This window comes from Sapajus apella, unplaced genomic scaffold, assembly GCF_009761245.1.
Source record: "Sapajus apella isolate SASKATOON/1434 unplaced genomic scaffold, GSC_monkey_1.0 scaffold136, whole genome shotgun sequence".
Taxonomy (NCBI): domain Eukaryota; kingdom Metazoa; phylum Chordata; class Mammalia; order Primates; family Cebidae; genus Sapajus; species Sapajus apella.
In genome coordinates, this window is record NW_022437076.1 from 2925584 (window position 1) to 2946495 (window position 20912).

General features: G+C 44.0%; 1 long non-coding RNA gene across 1 annotated transcript in view; it reads right to left on the reverse strand.

Annotated features, from left to right (window-relative positions):
- The window catches only part of LOC116540099, a 31143-nt gene extending 21043 nt beyond the window's left edge, over positions 1–10100 (reverse strand). Inside the window, exons 1-2 of the long non-coding RNA XR_004264301.1 lie at positions 9956–10100; positions 1625–1752 (exon numbers count right to left, since the gene is read on the reverse strand). This is a non-coding gene — a long non-coding RNA (uncharacterized LOC116540099). The remainder of the gene's footprint in view (positions 1–1624; positions 1753–9955) is intronic.
- Positions 10101–20912: the final 10812 nt, after the last annotated feature.

Genomic DNA, 20912 nt, shown 5'->3' on the forward strand with positions numbered 1-20912 from the left:
TTTTTTTTTTTTTTTTTTTTTTTTTTTGAGACGGAGTTTCGCTCTTGTTACCCAGGCTGGAGTGCAATGGCGCGATCTCGGCTCACCGCAACCTCCGCCTCCTGGGTTCAGGCAATTCTCCTGCCTCAGCCTCCTGAGTAGCTGGGATTACAGGCACACGCCACCATGCCCAGCTGAATTTTTGTATTTTTTTTTTAGTAGAGACGGGGTTTCACCATGTTGACCAGGATGGTCTCGATCTCTTGACCTCGTGATCCACCCGTCTCGGCCTCCCAAAGTGCTGGGATTACAAGCGTGAGCCACCGTGCCCGGCCTTGTCAAACATTTTTTTAAAAATTTCTATATTTTCAAAATGCTAAGCCTAGCATTTAGCCAGGTATGCTGGTGAACACCTATAGTCCCAGCTACTCGGGAGTCTGACACAGGAGAATCGCTTGACCCTGGAAGGCAGAGGTTGCAGTGAGCTGAGGCTGCACCATTGCACTCTACCCTGAGTGAGAGTGAGAATCCATCTCAAAAAAATAAAAAATAATAAAAAATTAAAAATCAACTTTCTGGCTTGGTGTGGTGGCTGTAATCCCAGAGCTTTGGGAGGCCAAGGAGGGAGGACCACTTGAATCCAGGAGTTTGAGAGCAGCCTGGGCAATATGGCAAGACCTCGTCTCTACAGAAATAAAAATAAAAATTGCTAACCATGTTAGGGCACACTTGGCTATTTTTATTTTGGGAAGCTGGGGCAGGAAGACAGCTTGGGCCCAGGAGGTCAAGACTGTCATAAGCTATGACTATGCCACTGCACTCCAGTTTGGGCAACAGAGCAAGACATTACCTCTAAAAACAAAATAAATAAATAAAAATAAATCAACTTCTTAAATTTAGTAACATTTGAAGTAATATCTGTGAAATCAGTTCTGATGTCCTGGTTATTATTTTCCTGCCTCGCATTAAAATAAACACACACTTATTAAAATATCTTTAGATCCCACTGGTGACTAAGTTTTAGATCACAAAGAGAACAGTCCTGTCTCTGCAGTGACTCTGGGATTTCTGTAGAATAAGCAATAATGTAGACATTAAGACAAGTTTTTTTTTTTTTAGCCCAGCAGGAAACTTTAAAGTATTGAGTCCATTCCTCTAATGGTATACATTAAAAAGCTGAGACCTGGCCACGCACAGTGGCTCACACCTGTAATCCCAGCACTTTGAGAGGCCGAGGAAGGTGGATCACGAGGTCAGGAGTTCAAGACCAGGCTGGTCAACATAGTGAAACCCCATCTCTACTAAAAAATACAAAAATTAGCTGGGGATGGTGGCTCATATATATAATCCCAGCTACTTGGGAGGCTGAGGTAGGAGAATTGCTTGAACCGGGACCTGGGAGGCGGAGGTTGCAGTGAGCTGAGATCATGCTACTGCACTCCAGCCTGGGCTACAGAGCAAGACTCCAACTCAAAAAAAAAAAAAAAAAAAAAAGCTGAGACTCAGAGAGGTTAAGTGATTTGTCGAAGGTTGCATGGGAAGTTTAATCAAATGTCTAAGATTAGCATTCAGGAGGACTTTCTATTCTATTGTGTCCCTTGGAATCACACAAGAATAATACAGTAATTTTTCATCTGTTACCTACCTCACTCTTCCATTCAGATTTATCTGAACATGCTGCTTAAAATCTGGATATTTGGATGCCAGATATGCAAAGTCAGGAGGTTTGTCCTTGTATCTATTTCTTGCATGCATTGATTTGCTCAGAGCCATCTTAAGGAGAGAAAGAAACAGAGAAAAATCAGCATATTTATTAAAAATCATTAATGAGGGCCAGGCACAGTGGCTCACACCTCTAATCCCAGAACCTTGAGAGGCCAAGGCAAGTGGACTCTACCTGAGGTCAGGAGTTCGAGACCAACCTGGCCAATATGGTGAAACCCTGTCTCTACTAAAAATGCAAAAATTAGCCAAGCGTGGTGGTGGGAGCCTGTAATCCCAGCTACTCAGGAGGCTGAAGCAGGAGAATTGCTTGAACCTGAAAGGCAGAGGTTGCAGTGAGCCAAGATCTTGCCACTGCACTCCAGCCTGGGCAATAAGAGTGAAACTCCGTCTCAAAAAAAAAAAATTTTAATGGGGAAAGCTGTGGATGCCAAGTTAATAGTTACAGCCAACATGTATTTGCTGATCAAGCGAGAAACTAGAAATTACATTTTAAAAATGTATACAACAAGTAAGCACATGAAGAGATTCTCAGCATCATTAGTCATCAGGGAAATACAAATCAAACCACCTGAGATACCACTGCATACCCACTAGGATGGCTATCATCAACAAAAAACAAAAATAAAAGATAACAGAAACAACAAGCATTCTGCAAGGATGTGAAGAAGCTGGAGTTCTCGTGCACTGCTGGTGGGAATGTGAAATGGCACAGCTGCTGTAGAAAAAAAGCTTGGCGGTTCTTTAAAAAGCTAAACATAGAATTACTATCTGATTTACCAGTTCCACTCCTAGGTATATTCCCAAAAGAATTGAAAGGAGGAATTATACGAGGTATTTGTACATCAATGTTCAAAGTAGTGCCATTCACAAGTGTGAAAAGGTGGGAACAACCCAAGTGTTCATCAGCAGATGAAGATGGATAAATGAAATATGGTATATACATACAATAAATATTACGCAGCCATGAAAAGGAATGAAACTCTCACACATGCTACAACATGGAAGAACCTTGAAAACATGATGTTAAGGGAAATAAACCACGCACAAAAGGACAAATATTGTATGCTCCCACTTATATGAGGCACCTCAAAGAGGTAAATTTATTACACAGAGAGAGGTAATAAGGGGTTGGGGGAGGGAAAATGAGGAGTTACTGTTTAATAGGTACAGAGTTTCACTTCGGGATGATGACAAAGTTCTGGAGATAGAGGTGATGGTTATGGTTGCACAAGAGAATTAATATATATATATATATGTGTGTGTTCTTTTTTTTTTTTTTTTTTTTTTTTTGAGATGGAGTCTCGCTCTGTAGCACAGGCTGGAGTAGAGTGGTGAAATCTTGGTTCACTGCAACCTCCGCCTCCTGGGTCCCAGTTCAAGCAATTCTCCTACCTCAGCCTCCCAAGTAGCTGGGATTATATGCACGAGCCACCATCCCCAGCTAATTTTTGTATTTTTTAGTAGAGATGGGGTTTCACCGTGTTGGCCAGTCTGGTTTTGAACTCCTGACCTCATGATCCACCCGACTTGGCCTCCCAAAGTGCTGGGATTACAGGCATGAGCAATCAAGCCCAGCAGAGAATGAATATACTTAATGTCAGTGAATGGTACACTTAAAATAGCTAAAATGGACCAGCGTGGTGGCTCTTGCCTATAACCCCAGTACTTTGGGAGGCAGAGAGCTCCAGATCGGCCTGATCAACATGGAAAAACCCCATCTCTACTAAAAATACAAAATTAGCCGGGCATGGTGGCACATGCCTGTAATCCCAGCTACTCAGGAGGCTGAGGCAGGATTACTTGAACTTGGGCGGTAGATGTTACAGAGTGCCAAGACCACACCATTGTACTCCAGCCTGAGAACAAGAACGAAACTCTGCCTCAAAACAAAAAAAAAAAAATGACTAAAATGGTAAATTTTATGTTATGTATATTTTACCACAATTTTTAAAATGTAGACAACATAAGGGTGAATCTTTTTTTTTTTAAATCAAGAGAAGAAAACTGAAAAATATTCCTTTAAGAGAATCAAAGTGACAGAAGACAGTATGATTTACAGCCAAGAATATTAGTTAGAAGTTAGTTTTGTTTTGTCTGTCTTGGGACAGGGTCTCACTCTGTCATCCAGGGTGTAGGGCAATGGCACAATTATAACTCACTGCAGCCTCCATCTCCCGCGCTCAAGCAATCCTTCCACCTCAGCCTCCTGAGTAGCTGGGACTATAGGTACATGCCACCATGCCACCACACCTGGCTAATTTATTTTTAATTTTATTTTTTGTATAGACAAGTGTCTCCCTTTGTTGCCCAGATTGGTCTCCAACTCCTGAGCTCAAGTGATCCTCCTGCCTCAGCCTCCCAAAGGGCAACGACTACAGACATGAGCCACCACACCCAGCCTGGAGGTTAGTTTTTATAGTGGCCTTACAAAGACTGAATATTCAGGAGTGCACCATAACATCACTAAAGTTTGAAAAAATATCTTTGATTCCAACTTAAATTTTCAATCTTGTCATTCCTAGGTAGCTAAAACCAAATAAAAACAAACATAATTTTATCTTCTTCCAAATTACAACAAGAAATAAAAGTGAATGTATTTATATCAAGAAATAAAAACTGAAAGAGAAACTATTATAGTGGTTTAGTAAATCTCCAGGTAGTTGGTAATTTTAAAAAATATTTTACGATGCCATGCGCAGTGGCTCACGCCTGTAATCCCAGCACTTTGAGAGGCTAAGGCAGGTGGATCACAAGGTCAGGAGTTCGAGACCAGCCTGGCCAACATGGTGAAACCCCGTCTCTACTAAAAATACAAAAATTAGCTGGGCATGGTGGCGGGCGCCTGTAGTCCCAGCTACTCAGGTTGCTGAGGCAGAAGAATTGCTTGATCCTTGGAGGCAGAGGTTGCAATGAGCTGAGATCAAGCCATTGCACTCCAGCCTGGGCAACAAGAGAGAAACTCTGTCTCAAAAAAAAAAAAAAAAAAAAAAAAATTTACTATTATATATATCTCTGGGTAGGAAGTGACTTTTATTAATATCTTTCTGTATTTTCCACTTTTAAATAATGATAATTCTTCTAAACAGTATTATGTAAGCCAAAAACCTAGGAGTCACCTGATAGTTTCTCATATCCAAGAAATCACCACTCCTGTAGGTTTTACCTGCCAAATACCTCTTAATCCATCTATCTTCAACAATGCCAAGGACAGAGGCCTCTTTTTTTTTTTTTTTTTAAGATGCATGGTTTCACTACGTTATGTATATTTTGAGGTTGGTCTTGAACTCCTGGCCTCAAGCAACTCTGCCACTTCGGCCTCCCAAAGTGCTAGGATTATAGCCATAAGCCACCACACCCGGCCAGAACAGCCTTTTTATTTATTTATTTTTATTTTATTTTAGAGACTACATTGCCCAGGCTGGACTTGAATTCCTGGGCTCAAGTAATCCTCCTACGTTGGCCTCCCAAATAGCGGAGACTACAGGTGTGCACCACTGCACCTGGCTTACAGTAGCCTCTTAACTGATCTCCCTGCATCCACTCTTGTTCTTGCCATCCTTCCTTCCACCTCGCAGTGATCATTGCTAAACTCAAATCTCAGTATGTTCTTCTACTATGTCCACCTGCCCAAAACCTTACTCTTAAGATAAAATAAAAAAGATCACTTCAGCATACATATTAGGCCCCACATGACCTGGCTTTTCCTGTGTTTTCACTATCAGTTTAAGCACACGCCCTTGCTCTTTCTGCTCTTGCACCCTGACTGCACGGCCTTCATGCAGGCTATTCTTTTTATCTGTATGTTCTCTCCTCCCTCTCTGCGGTTGAAATTCTTAGTCGTCCTGAGGCTCACAGTTCAAGCACCTCATCTTCAGGAAGATCTTTCCTTCCCTCATCTCCCCAGTTAAGACAATCCTCTATTACAACATCTCCTAGCAATAAACGTCTTTCCTTTGCAAGCTTTGTTAGAGATAGAACTTTACATAGTAATAAATCTGTCAACGCTATTTCAGATGGTTTTTTGACAGCTTCCTACACTGGAAATTAAACCAATTTCAAAAAAGAAGTGTTGTCTTCAATCCAGACTTTTCCAAATCACATATCCAACTGCCTACCATATTTTTCACTTGAAAGGCTCAAAAATACATGCACAACATGTGCAAAATCAAATCACTTCTACCCACCCCAAACTGGTCCTTGTCAACTTCCCTATCTCACCGAATGCACCACTATCTCTCTTGTGATACACACATCAAAAATCTCCAACACCTTCACCACGCTGCCTCCACCATTCACAACACCCCATGTCCTGAATACTCTCTATCTCCCAATTATTTCTTGACCCATTCTACTTTTCACCCTTCACAGCACCACCTCTCTGGCCCAGATCATTACCATCTCTTTGTTGGGTTGTTCTAAGAGTTTCAAGCTGATCTCTTTATAACCACTCTTGCCTTCTACAAGCCATTTTTCACTCAGCAGACAAGCCACTCCCCTCATGCAAATGTAAACATTTCCTTACTAAACCCCTTCAGTGGCAGCCCAATTAGGCTAATAACGTCTAAAATCACGAACAAGATGTGCATAATCCAGGCCTTATCTGTCCCTCCAACTTCATTTGTTGCCACTTTCCCTTCCAGACATACTGGTCTTCTTTCTTTTTTTTTTTTTTTGAGATGGAGTTTCATTCTTGTTACCCAGGCTGGAGTGCAATGGCACCATCTCGGCTCACCGCAACCTCCGCCTCCTGGGTTCAGGCAATTCTCCTGCCTCAGCCTCCTGAGTAGCTGGGATTACAGGCACGTGCCACCATGCCCAGCTAATTTTTTGTATTTTTAGTAGAGACGGGGTTTCACTATGTTGACCAGGATGGTCTCAATCTCTTCACCTTGTGATCCACCCGCCTTGGCTTCTTTCTTGTTCTCTGCTGCATGGTAGTCTGTTTCACCACCTGCTATTCTTATTGGCTGCCAGACTCTCCTCACCCTCTCACCAACTTCTTTCATCTCTGAAGGCCCACTAACTGCTCAAATCACACATCAGGCATCACTTTCTCAGCCAGGCTTTCTCTGACCCCACCATCCACTCAGATGCCCATCTACACATGCTTCCAAAGCACCCTGTGCTTCTTCTCCCTCAGAGAGCTTGTTTACGATTGCATCTGTAATTTATTTGCATATGTCACATAAAAACCTGCAACCACAGGCATCCTAATCTTCACTATTCCCCCAGCAACTTGTATACAATAAATATTTGTTGAGTAAACAATTAAGAATTTGAGGGAATTAGTAGTCACCTGCAAGTTTTTCAGCATACTGTTACTAAATTTTGCCCCTCATACTATGACTAAAACTGAGTATATACCTGTTTTAATTTCCTAGCATTGATGTACCCTTTACTGACCATCAGGAGAGCGGGGAGCATAAAACAAGGATGGACCTCAGTCCTGAAGAAAACATAAACTGGGCAAGGTGGTGTATGCCTCTGATCCTAGCTACTAGGGAGGCTGAGGATGGCTTGAGCCCCCAGGAGTTCCAGTCCACTCCAGTCTGGGCAACACAGTGAGACCCTGTCTCAAAATAAACAAATACAAATAACAGACTTTATTAAAAAGAAAACATGAAAAATGAAAGTGTCGGCCGGGTGTAGTGGCTCATGCCTGTAATACCAGCAGTTTGGGAGGCAGAGGCAGGATCATCTGAGATCAGGAGTTCGTGAGACCAGTCTGGCCAACATGGTGAAACCCCATCTCTACTAAAATACAAAATACAAAAATTAGCCAGACGTGGTGGTGGGCACCTATAATCCCAGCTACTCAAGAGGCTGAGGCAGAAGAATCACTTGAACCTGGGAGGCGGAGGTTGCAGTAAGCCAAGATCATACCACTGCACTCCAGCCTGGGTGACAGAATGAAATCCATCTCAAAAAAGAAAAAGAAAATGCCCTTTCTTGTGATTCTGGCAAGGAACAAAAACGAAAACCACACTAAGAGTAATTTCTTTAAGCTGATAGAAAATATTTTACACATTTATGGGGGACACGTGACATTTATGGGGTATTTGTACCTGTAATCCCAGCACTTTGGGAGGCTGAGGTGGGCAGATCACCTGAGGTCAGGAGTTCAAGACCAGCCTGAACAACATAGTGAAACCGCAACTCCACTAAAAATACAAAAAAATTAGCTGGGTGTGGTGGCGGGTGCCTGTATTCTCAGCTACTCAGGAGGCTGAGGCAGGAGAATCACTTGAACCCAGGAGAAGGTTGCAGTGAGCAAAGATCATGCCATTGCACTCCAGCCTGGGTGACAGAGTGAGACTCTGTCTCAAAAAAAAAAAGAATGTGTGATGATCAAGTGATCAGGTCACAGCATGTGGGGTATTCATCACTTTGAGTACTTTTTTTTTCTGGTTCAAGTTCTCTCATGAGGTTGCACACTTTGAGGATTTTTTATATCTATGTGTTGGTAACATTTCAAGCCCTCTCTTCTAGTGACCTTGATATATACATTTTTGCCGACTATAGTCACCATATCCTCACAGTGACTTCAAGAGACAGTGGCATGTTAGGGGTCTGCAACACATTAAGGAAAATTCTAGACCACATAGCTGACATCAGTGAACATACAACATGGTACTGTGAACATATGTGAAACAAATTAAATTACAGATATGGGGCCGGGCGCGGTGGCTCAAGCCTGTAATCCCAGCACTTTGGGAGGCCGAGGCGGGTGGATCACGAGGTCGAGAGATCGAGACCATCCTGGTCAACATGGTGAAACCCCGTCTCTACTAAAAATACAAAAAATTCGCTGGGCATGGTGGTGCGTGCCTGTAATCCCAGCGACTCAGGAGGCTGAGGCAGGAGAATTGCCTGAACCCAGGAGGCGGAGGTTGCGGTGAGCCGAGATCGCGCCATTGCACTCCAGCCTGGGTAACATGAGTGAAACTCCATCTCAAAAAAAAAAAAAAAAAAAATTACAGATATGGCAGATACGATTCATTTCCTATGTTATTCAACTTTTCTTGTCCGAATAGATACAGAATGAGTTAATACAACTACTTCTTTTCTAACTAATCTCCCAGTATAGGCAATGGGCTCTTAGCTAAATTTATCCTATTCTTCAGAGTTTATCTGGGCATCAACTCTTTTTTTTTTTTTCTTGTTCAGACAGGGTCTCATTCTGTTGCCCACAGTGCAGTGGTGCAATCACAGCTCCCTGTAGTCTCCAACTCTTGGGATCAAGCAATCCTCCAGCCTGAGCCTCCCAAGTAGCTGAGACTACAAGCACAGGCCACTGCACCTGGTTAATTTACTTCACTGTTTGTAAAAATGGAGTCTGGCTTTGCAGCCTAGGCTCTAGCTTCAATTTTCGACACAGAATTCACTCATCTGACATTCCATATATTTCACTTACTTTAAAAAAACTCCCGTCAGTAAGCTTCAAGAGGTATAACATTTTGTCTGTCTTGTTCACTGCATATCCCAACGACTAAAATAAGGCCTGAGAGAGTAGGCACTCGGTATTTGTTCACTGAAAGCACGATGGAACTCTTCCCTGTCCACTTCCCAGACCACTGACATAAAGCACCCTCATTGAGTTTAGAAAAAAGCTCTGCCCAAGGACTGGAACTTTTCTTCCTGGTTACCTGAGTCAGTACACAAAGCTAAAGTTAGTAGTAGAACCCTGAGAATGAGGCTTCCACTTTTTTTTTCCCTTTTCATCTCCATTCTCCTGTTTCCTTGGTTCCTCTTGACCATTAACCCTCTTCAACTAGCATTCTCTTAATACGTAGCCTGTAAAATTGTCTAAATGACTGTTTCAGAACTTCGAATTCTCTCTGCACAGATCCCTCCCACCTCAACACCAATCTACACCTCCTCTCTTCGCCTTCTCCCGTAAATCCGACTTTTCCCACTAGTCCTAACACTGCCATTTCTCCGTCTCTTCCACTCTTTCCTCGCCCTCATCCGCTCATTTTGCCTTCCCGCCTCAGTTTTGGATCTCTCTAAACCTCCCAAACCACGGGGAGTCTCTCCTACTTCAATCCTAGTCTCTATTCTATTCGCCAACTCCTCCCACTCACCCACCCTCACCACCACCGCGCGCGCACACATAGCCACATCAGGTCTGCCCTCCTAGTCCCCGAAGTAAGCACCTCACTAGCCCAAAACTCAAGAATGAGGAACCGGGTGATCCATGGGTTAAGTGACCCATTATCGGAAATCTGTGTGAGAGATATAAGGGACCCACCTCTGAGGCCGAGGTTCTTGCCAGACGTGTCTGGCGTGGGCCTGTACAACCCTAGAATCTTAAACCAGCCGCAGCGCGAAGCTCCTAGAAACGCAGAAGTTACGCTTCCAGCGCGGCGCCATCTTGTGAGGCCATCTAGCCTCATGATTGGACAAACCCTTCTCGCGCGACCTGAGACTGAGCCTGAAGAAAGAAGAAACCGCGAGACCTGGAGTTTGCGGCTCCTGACAGAAGGCGGGGGCGTGGTGGCAAGCGGAGTCCTTTGCTGTGTGGCAGGAGGAGGACCTGCCTTCGAATTCGCGGGAAAACGTATTTAAAATAAAAAGAAACAAGTTTTCCGGACCCTGCTGCAGACTTACCTATCACCCTCACTGGGATTGGGTAGGTTATGAAGATGAGGCAAGGAGACTTGGGTATGATGGCGGACAGTGAGCGCTGCTAACAGGTGTCTCCTCGGGCGGTGTCTCACTGAATCGTCAGCGAAGTAAGCCTGTGAGGCGGGGAGGAGTACTCTTATTTACAGAGAAAGAACTGAGGATCAGAGAGGTGTTTTGTTTTTGTTTTTTTTTTTTTTTGAGACGGAGTTTCACTCTTGTTGCCCAGGCTGGAGTGCAATGGCAGATCTCAGCTCGCCGCAACCTCTGCCTCCCGGGTTCAAGTGATTCTCCTGCCTCAGCCTCCTGAGTAGCTAGGATTACAGGCTTGCACCACCACGCCCGGCTAATTTTGTATTTTTAGTAGAGATGGGGTTTCTCCATGTTCGTCAGGCCGGTCTTGAACTCCTGACCTCAGGTAATCCGCCCTCCTCGGCCTTCCAAAGTGCTGGGATTACAGGTGTGAGACACCGCTCCCGGCCTTTTTTTTTTTTTTTTTTTTTTAAGACGGAGTTTTGCTCTTGTTACCCAGGCTGGAGTGCAATGGCACGATCGACTCACTGCAGCCCCCGCCTCCTGGGTTCCAGCAATTCACCTGCCTCAGCCTCCAGAGTAGCTGGGATTACAGGCACCCCTGCCACCTTGCCCAGCTAACTTTTGTATTTTTTGTAGAGATGGGGTTTCATCATGTTGTCCAGGCTGGTCTCGAACTCCTGACCTCAGGTGATCTGCCCGCCTCGTCCTCCCAAAGTGCTGGAATTACAGGCATGAGCTACTGCGCCCTGCCGAATCAGAGATACTAAGTGATTTGTTTAAGATTTTACATTCAGAGGCTGGACGCCTTGGCTCAGTTTTGGATCCTAGTCTCTATTCTATTGGCCTATAATCCCAGCACTTCAGAAGGCCAAGGTAGGCGGATATATTGAGCCCAGGAGTTGGAGACCAGCCTGGACAACATAGTGAAACCCCGTGTCTAAAAAAAAAAATACAAAAATTAGCCAGGTGTGGTGGTGGTGCGCCAGAAGTCCAGCTACATGGGGAGCTGAGGTGAGAGGCTGAAGTGGGAGGATTGCTTGAGCCTAGGAGGTCGAGGCTGCAGTGAGACAGAGCAGCCTGGAAGACAGAGCAAGATGCAATCTCCAAAGAAAAAAAAAATGAAAAAATGACCTCAAGTCCACACTTGCCTCAACCTGGAAGCTCTGTTAATGCATTTCAATTTATTTTCAACTTGTTTATACTCATTTTACCCTCTAGTAAGTGAATATAAATCTCCCCCAGTTTGCAACTGAGACAGAAAGGTTAATGACTTTCAAAAGGCATACCAGTAGTAACAAAGTGAGGGCTAGAGGCAGCCTCTGGACCTAGTACCTCTTTCCATTAAAAAAAAAAAAAAAAAAAAAAAAGGCCTGCCCATGTCCTTGGAATTAAAGTGAACACTTCTGGCAAACTATTGCCATAAAATTGGGAGATGGTAGGGATTAAAGGATGGAGAGTACAGCTTTATGCAGAAGTGAGTGTCCCAGTAGTCACCCAGGGAGAGCTGAGGAGGTGTTTTCATAATTTGTTGTGTAACAGACCACCCCAACACGTAAGAGTTAAAACAACAACCGGGCGGGCCAGGTGCCATGGCTCACGCCTGTAATCCAAGCACTTTGGAGGCCAAGGCGGGTGGATCACCTGAGGTCGGGAGTTCAAGGCCAGCCTGACCAATATGGTGAAACCCCGTCTTTAAAAATACATATATTAAAAAAGAAAAAAAAAAACAACCACCATTTTATTTGCTCAGCGTTCTGCAGTCTGGGCTGTGATTAGCCCAGCTGTTCTGCAGGTCTTCCCGGTGGTCACAGGATCAAGTTGGGGCTGGTTCCGCTGAAAGAACTGGGCCTCTCGGCCGGACACGGTGGCTCAGGTCTGTGATCCCAGCACTTTAGGAGGCTGAAGCAGGCAGAGCACAAGGTCATGAGTTCAAGACCAACCTGACCAACATGGTGAAACCCTGTCTCTAAGATACAAAAAATTAGCCAGGCATGGTGGTTTGTGCCTGTAATCCCAGGTACGCGGGAGGCTGAGGCAGAATAGCTTCAATCCAGGAGATGGAGAATGCAATGAGCCAAGATTGCGCCATTGCGTTCCAGCCTGGGTAACAGGGCAAGACTCCATCTCAAAAAAAAAAAAGAACTGGGTCTGTCTCCCTGTAGTCCATATTCTCTCCCTCTCCACATGGCCTTTCCATGTAATTTGTCTAGCAGAGTAGGAAGACTTCTTACATGTTGGCTCAGGGCTCCCAAAAGGGCAAAAGTGGAAGCTGCCAGACTTAGGTGCAGAACTAGCACCTTCGCCATACTCTTGGTTAAAGCAAGTAAAAGAGCCAGCCCAGGTTCAAGGAGAAGGGTACCTTCCAATATTGGAAGGCATGGTTCATTTCGGCAACCATAGTAAAATATGACCACAGAAAGTTTTCCATCTTTAGTTGGTAGTGGCTTTGATACTACACATAGTATTGTATTTAGTGCATGCTGCGGAAAAAGTGAAAGATAAGATGGACTTGGAGATGTGACTGGTGGGGTTGAAGTGACTGTATTTAAGATACTGAACTTTCTGTTATCTCCAGAGATCAATCCAGTTTACCTGTAGGTCAGGCCAGAGAGACCCAAGCACTGTGCTGGGAAACCTGGCCTTTAGTCCTGCCCCACTATTTACTAACCCTGTGATTATGGGCAGTTTACTTAAACACTTGAAGCCTCAGTGTGCTTCAAACAGGATAATAATCTCATAGGGTTGTGAGAATTAAAATCAAATAATGCATATAAAAGTAGCAGAATGTCTAGCATATTGTAAGTTCCTAATAATAATTAGGAATAATTATTGCTCCTTATAACTTCTTTGGTCAGTTTTTTTTAAGTATTCCATAAAGATAAAACATTTTAATAATTGAAAATTTGTAAACAATTTAAATAATACATAAAGGTATCAGAAAGATAAAAATTATCCAAAATCTCACCATTCACAGCCAAGCACCATCAAATTTGGGTAACCTTACTTCTAAACCTCTATAGTTCATAAGGATATTACCAAAGAATTGTTACATAAATAATAATATATATTAGTATCTATATGTAACTACATATATATATATGTATACACATGCACATATACTCAAATATAACTATTGGAGATTCTTCTACGTCCATCAATATAGTTCTATATTATTCTTTGTGATAGGTGCATAGGATTCCATTGAATGTATATACTAGTTTTGTTGTTGTTGTGTGTGTTTGTTTGTTTTGAGACAGAGTCTCCCTCTGTAGCCCAGGCTGGAGTGCAGGGTGCAATCTCAGTTCACTGCAACCTCTGCCTCCTGGGTTCAAGTGATTCTCTGCTTCAGCCTCTCAAGTAGCTGGGATTACAGGTGCCGGACACCACACAGGACTAATTTTTTGTGTGTTTTTAGTAGAGACGGCGTTTCACCGTCTTGGCCAGGCTAGTCTCAAACTCCTGACCTTGTGATCCACCTGCCTCAGCCCCCCAGCGTGCTGGGATTACAGGCGTGAGCCACCTCCCCTGGCCGGATATACCACTATTTAAAAACTAATTCCCATCCGGGTGCAGAGGCCCATGCCTATAATCCCAGCACTCTGGAAGGCTGAGGTGGTAGATCACTTAAGGTCAGGAGTTTGAGACCAGCCTGACCAACATGGTGAAACCCTGTCTCCACTAAAAATACAAAATTTAGCCAGGCAAAGTGGCGCATGCCTGTAGTCCTAGCTGCTCTGGAGACTAAGTTGGGAGGATAGTTTGAGCCCAGGAGTTCTGGGCTGTAGTGCACTATGACAATTGGGTGTCCACACTAAGTTTAGCATCAATGTCGTGACCTCCCGGGAGCGGGGTCCACAGGTTGCCTAAGGAGGGGTTAACCAGCCCAGGTTGGAAACGGAGCAGGTCAAAACTCCTGTGCTGATCAGTAGTGGGATTGCGCCTGTGAGTAGCCACTGCACTCCAGCCTGGGCAATATAGCAAGACCCTGTCTCTAAAAAAAAATAAAAATAAATTTAAAAATACAAAAATTAGCCAGCGTAGTTGCAGGTGCCTGTAATCCCAGCTATTCGAGAAGCTGAGGCAGGAGAATCACTTGAACTCGAGAGGCAGAGGTTGCATAGAGCCGAGATCGCTCCACTGCACTCCAGCCTGGGGGAAAGAGCGAGACTCCATCTCAAAAACAAACAACAACAAAACGAATTCCCCTGTGGATGGACATAGGTTCTTTCCAATGTATCTGGTATGACCTATTCTCAAATCTTGTGGTACAATGATAAATACATATCCTTAAAAACTTTTTTATGTAAAATGAAAATCATCTGGAGACTCCACAAAATAGATTAACAAGATATTCAACATCTGCCTTTTTTCTAATTTCTAACCCTCAAATCTCCAAGGATTTAACTGGTCAGAGAAGTCTCTCAAACTTCCATACCCCAGCAAGGACAGTGAAGATGTCCAATTAGCCAATTACATCCATTGCTACCTCTTTGTAGCAGGAAGCTGATTCTGCACATCCAATAAATAGTGCTGCTAATTATAAAATGTTGCAAAGCAAGTTATCAGAGCTGCTTTCAACAGCAGCTGCCTGCTGGACTGGAATCAACCCTTGAGGGCATCAGACTAGACTCCCTCATTACTGAAATTAATTATTTCAAGGACCTTGTTGCCCTTCCCTGCCACTGTCCTTTGGCCACAGCCACAGGTCCCTCTAACTTTGTGTTTCAGAAAGTAACCATTGAATATCAAGTTCTTCTAGCTTAGAAGAACCCAGTTTTCTTATGTAAATATATCCACCTTCTTCTTAGGGACCAAGTTTACGTATCAGGGATTTAATAGCCCTCATAGTTGTCACAAAGGCTATATCCAGCTGGGCGCAGCGGCTCAAGGCTATAATCCCAGCACTTTGGGAGGCCCAGGAGGGAGGATCACCTGAGGTCAGGAGTTCTAGACTAGCCTGGCCAACGTGGCGAAACCCCATCTCTACTAAAAATACAAAAAATTAGTTGGGCGAGGTGGCGGATGCCTGTAATCCCAGGTACTTGGGAGGCTGAGGCAGGAGAATTGCTTGAACCCAGAAGGCGGAGGTTGCAGTGAACTGAGATCATGCCACTGCACTCCAGCCTGGATAACAAAGCAAAACCTCATAAAAAAAAAAAAAAAAAAAAAGGCTATACCCTATTTGCAGAACAATGAATTTTTCTCAGCTTAGATTTACATAACTGAGAGAGCCACTCAAGTGATCCTCTACACTAAGAATACGTATTTTCTTTTTTGTTTCTCATTTTTTTTGAGACAGGATCTCATTCTGTCACCCAGGCTAGAGTGTAGTAGCATGATCACAGCTCACTGTAGTCTCGACTTCCAGGGCTTGTGAGCCGAGATCGAGCCACTACACTCCCCTCTGGGCGACAGAGGAAGACTCCTTTTCAAAAAATAAAAAAATAAAAAATAATAATAGCTGATGAAAGAATTGAATATAAATGTACCTTTTACTACTGCCCTGCTTCCTGTTCCAAGTCCCATAAAACAGAACATACTCATTTTAAAAATTAAATAGTAAATTTCAAATCGAGCTGAAAATTCAGAGTTAGTGTTATTGACACACCATAAAATTTGAGGATACTCTGAAAAAAATAAAGAGTGAGTAGGAATACCATCTAAAACGTCAAGAAGTTTTCATAGGAAGCTTAAACTGATTATAACATTTAGCCGGAAAAGAAAATGTGCAAGGCCGGGCACGGTGGCTCAAGCCTGTAATCCCAGCAGTTTGGGAGGCCGAGGCGGGTGGATCACAAGGTCAAGAGATCGAGACCATCATGGTCAACATGGTAAAACCCCATCTCTACTAAAAATACAAAAAATTAGCTGGGCATGGTGGCGCGTGCCTGTAATCCCAGCTACTCAGGAGGCTGAGGCAGGAGAATTGCCTGAACCCAGGAGGCGGAGGTTGCAGTGAGCCGAGATCGTGCCATTGCACTCCAGCCTGGGTAACAAGAGCGAAACTCCGTCTCAAAAAAAAAAAAAAAGAAAGAAAAGAAAATGTGCAAGAATAGCCAATAGTGATGTTTCTCCACTTGGAGAAAAATTAAAATTACACCATACATAAAGTAAATCCATATGCATTAAGAAACAAAGTAACCATAAAAACAAATAGAATTGGCCAGTTACAATAGCTCATGCCTATAATCCCAGCACATTGGGAGGCTGAGGCAGGTGGGTCGCCTGAGCCCAGGAGTTTGACACCAACCTGGGAGGCCAACATGGCAAAACCCCATCTCTACAAAAAATACAAAAATTAGCCAAGTGTGGTGGTGTGCGCCTGCAGTCCCAGCTACTTGGGCTGAGGCAAAAGGATTGCTTGAGCTGGAGAGGTTGAAGCTGCAGTGAGCCATGTTCATGCCCCTGCATTCCAATCTGGTGACAAAGTAAAACCCAGTCTCAAAGAAAAAAATAAGAAAGATAAAAGAAAATCTATATCTACTCACATGGAAAATTTCCAAGATATAGAATAAAATAAGGCCAGGTTTGGTGGCTCACGCTGTGATCCCAGCACTTTGGGAGGCCAAGACAGGCGGATCATGAGGTCAGGAGATTGAGACCATCCTGGCTAACACAGAAACCCTGTCTCTACTAAAAATATAAAAAACTGGCTGGGTGTGGTGACTCACGCCTGTAATCCCAGTACATTGGGAGGCTAAAGCTGGTGAATCATGAGGTCAGGAGATCACGACCATCCTGGCCAATATGGTGAAACCCTTTCTACTAAAAATACAAAAAAATTGTCTGGGTATGGTGATGCATGCATGTAATCCCAGCTACTCGGGAGGCTGAGGCAGGAGAATCGCTTGAACCAGGAAGTTGGAGGTTGCAGTGAGCCAAGATTGCACCGTTGCACTCCAGCCTGACAACAGAGCAACTTTGTCTCAAAAAAAAAAAAGAAAAAGTTAACGGGGTGTGGTGGCACATGCCTGTAGTCACAGCTACTGGGAGGCTGAGGCAGGAGAATCACTTGAACCCAGAAGGCGGAGGTTGCAGTGAGCCCCAGATTGCGCCACTACACTCCAGCCTGGGTGACAGAGTAAGACTCTGTCTTAGAAAAAAATAATAATAATAAGGTAAAAGGAAATTGTGAAGCAGTAGGTTCAGTTTGATATTATTTATATAAAGTAAAACCAAAACACATTTTAATGTGAAAACATAAAGCATAAAAGTAGCTGTAAAAAAAGATCTGAAAGGAAAAACTGAACTGAGAACAGTGGTTACCGTAGGGAAATCTCGGAAACTGGGTTGGAAAATTAGAAGGGGGACAGGAGAGTCTTTAATTGTGTCTGTATCATGTGAATGTTTTACAATGATAATGGATTCATACATCATTTGTATGATTTAAAAATAGATTTAAAATAAGAAAAAGAAGAGAAAATCAAATCTGTCAAAAAACCAGTCTGAAACTTATGCAGGAAAAGACAGTTTGGAGGGGCAGCAAGGCCTCCTGTGGCCTCAGCAGCTGCTCAGGACAACTATCCTGATGTGATGAATCAGTGATCCACACAGCCACAGTCTGTGGCACCACCATGTCATCACTGGCTCTCAGGACCCCTGCAGCAAGGAAAGAGAATGGCTTTTCAGTGTTTCCACTCAGAAATGACACACATCATGTCACCAACCCAATCAAGTCAGATGTTCCCACCTAACTTGGGGTGGGGAAGAGGACTGGCGTGCAGCCCCTCCACGTGCTCACAATATTGCTGGAGAGTGATAATGTTCACTGCACATGCCTCATCCATGAACATTGGACACAGACAAAACAGAAGCAAGGCCAGGCGCAGTGGCTCACACCTGTAATCCCAGCACTTTGGGAGGCCGAGGCAGGTGGATCACAAGGTCAAGAGATTGAGACCATCCTGGCCAACATGGTGAAACCCCATCTCTACTAAAAAAATACAAAAATTAGCTGGGTGTGGTGGTGTGCGCCTGTAGTCCCAGCTACTCAGGAGGCTGAAGCAGGAGAATTGCTTGAATCCAGGAGGCGGAGATTGCAGTGAGCCGAGATTGCACCATTGCACTCCAGCCTGGCACCTGGTGCCTGATGATACAGCAAGACTCTGTCTCAAAAAAAAAAAAAAAAAAAAAAAAAAAAAAACAGAAGCAAAATGGAGACAAATAGGAATTATACTCTAAATTGACCAATTCTGTCAGATGTGGTGGCTCATGCCTGTAAACCCAGCACTTTGGGAGGCCAAGGTGGGTGGGTTACCTAAGGTTAGCAGTTCAAAACCAGCCTGACCAACATGGTGAAACCCCATCTCTACTAAAAATACAAACATTAGCCAGGCATGGTGGTGCATGCCTGCAATCCCAGCTGCTTGGGAGGCTGAGGCAGGAAAATCGCTTAAGCCCGGGAGGCAGAGGTTGCAGTGAGCTGAGATTGCACCATTACTCGCAGCCAGAGCAACAGAGGGAGACTCTGTCTTCAAAATAAAATAAAATGCCAATTCCTCAAAAAGAAATAGGATTACCCTGTGATCCAGCAAGTCCACTTCTAGGTATATGCCCCCAAAACTCAAGGCAGGATCTCAATGGTATTTGTACACCATTATTCTCAGCTGCATTATTAGCAACAGCCAAAGGTGGAAGCAACCCAAGTGTTCAATGATGAACAAATGGGTAAACAAATTGTGGCAGATCCATACAATGGAATATTGACATTATTCACCTTAAAAAGAAAGTCACTTCTGATGTGCTACAACATGAATGAACTTTGAGAACATGATGTTAAGCAAAATAAGTCAGTCACAAAAAGACAAATACTGTGTGATTCCATTCATATGAGCTACCTAGAATACTCAGATTCATAGAGACAGAAAGTAGAATGGTGGCTACCAGGGAATAGGTGAAGGAGGGAACAAGGTTTTGTTATTTATTTTATTATTATTATTATTATTTATTTTTATTTATTTATTTTTTTTTTTGAGACGGAGTTTCGCTCTTGTTACCCAGGCTGGAGCGCAATGGCGCGATCTCGGCTCACCGCAACCTCCGCCTTCTGGGTTCAGGCAATGCTCCTGCCTCAGCCTCCTGAGTAGCTGGGATTACAGGCACGCGCCACCATGCCCAGCTAATGTTTTTTGTATTTTTAGTAGAGACGGGGTTTCACCATGTTGACCAGGATGGTCTCGATCTCTTGACCTCGTGATCCACCCACCTCGGCCTCCCAAACTGCTGGGATTACAGGCGTGAGCCACCGCGCCCGGCCTTATTATTATTTTAAAGTGAGGTGAAGGCCAGGCCCGGTGGCTCACGCCTATAATCCCAGCAGTTTGGGAGGCTAAGGTGGGCAGATCATGAGGTCAGGAGTTTGAGACCATCCTGGCCAACATGGTGAAAACCTGTTTCTACTAAAATACAAAAAAATTTAGCCAGGCATGGTGGCCCACACCTGTAGTCCCAGTTACTTGGGAGACTGAGGCAGAAGAATCACTTGAACCTGGGAGGCGAAGGTTGCCCTGAGCCGAGATTGTGCCATTGCACTCCAGCCTGGGCAACAAGAGCGAAACTCCATCTCAAAAAAATAAAACAAAACAAAATAAAATAGGGCTGGGCTGGGTGGCTCACGTCTATAATCCCAGCACTTTAGGAAGATCAGGTGGGCAGATTACGAGGTCAGGAGTTCGAGACCAGCCTGACTAACACGGTGAAACCCCGTTCCTACTAAAAATGCAAAAATTAGCTGGGTGCGGTGGCAGGCGCCTGTAATCCCAGCTACTCAGGAGGCTGAGGCAGGAGAATTGCTTGAACCTGGGAGGCAGAGGTTGCAGTCAGTTGAGATCACGCCACTTCACTCTAGCCTGGGCAACAGAGTAAGACTCCATCTCAAAACAAAACAAAACAACAACAACAACAAAAAAGAAGAGATGGATGTGAAAAAGAACCAATTAGAGATCTTAGAAATTAAAAAAAGGGCCTAGTGCGGTGACTCACACCTGAAATCCCAGCACTTTGGGAGGACAAGATGGGTGGATCACCTGAAGTCAGGAGTTCGAAACCAGCCTGGCAACATGGTGAAAGCCCCATCTGCACTAAAAATACAAAAATTAGCCTGCAATCTCAACTACTCAGAGGCTGAGGCAGGAGAATTGCTTGAACCTGGGAGGCAGAGGTTGCAGTGAGCCAAGATGGCACCACTGCACTCTAGCCCGGGTGAGAGAGCAAGACTCTGTCTCAAAAAAAAAAAAAAAAGAAAAGTAAATAAATAAATTAAAAACAGGATACCTGAAACTGAAACTCAAGGAATGGAGAAAGGCAGGGGTCCAACTTTATTCTTTTGTGGTTGTCCAGCTGTCTCTGGACCATTTACTGAAGAGAATATACTCTCCTCCATTGAATGGTCTTGGTATTTTTATAGAAAATGAATTGACCGCCGGGCGCGGTGGCTCAAGCCTGTAATCCCAGCACTTTGGGAGGCCGAGGCGGGTGGATCACGAGGTCAAGAGATCGAGACCATCCTGGTCAACATGGTGAAACCCCGTCTTTACTAAAAATACAAA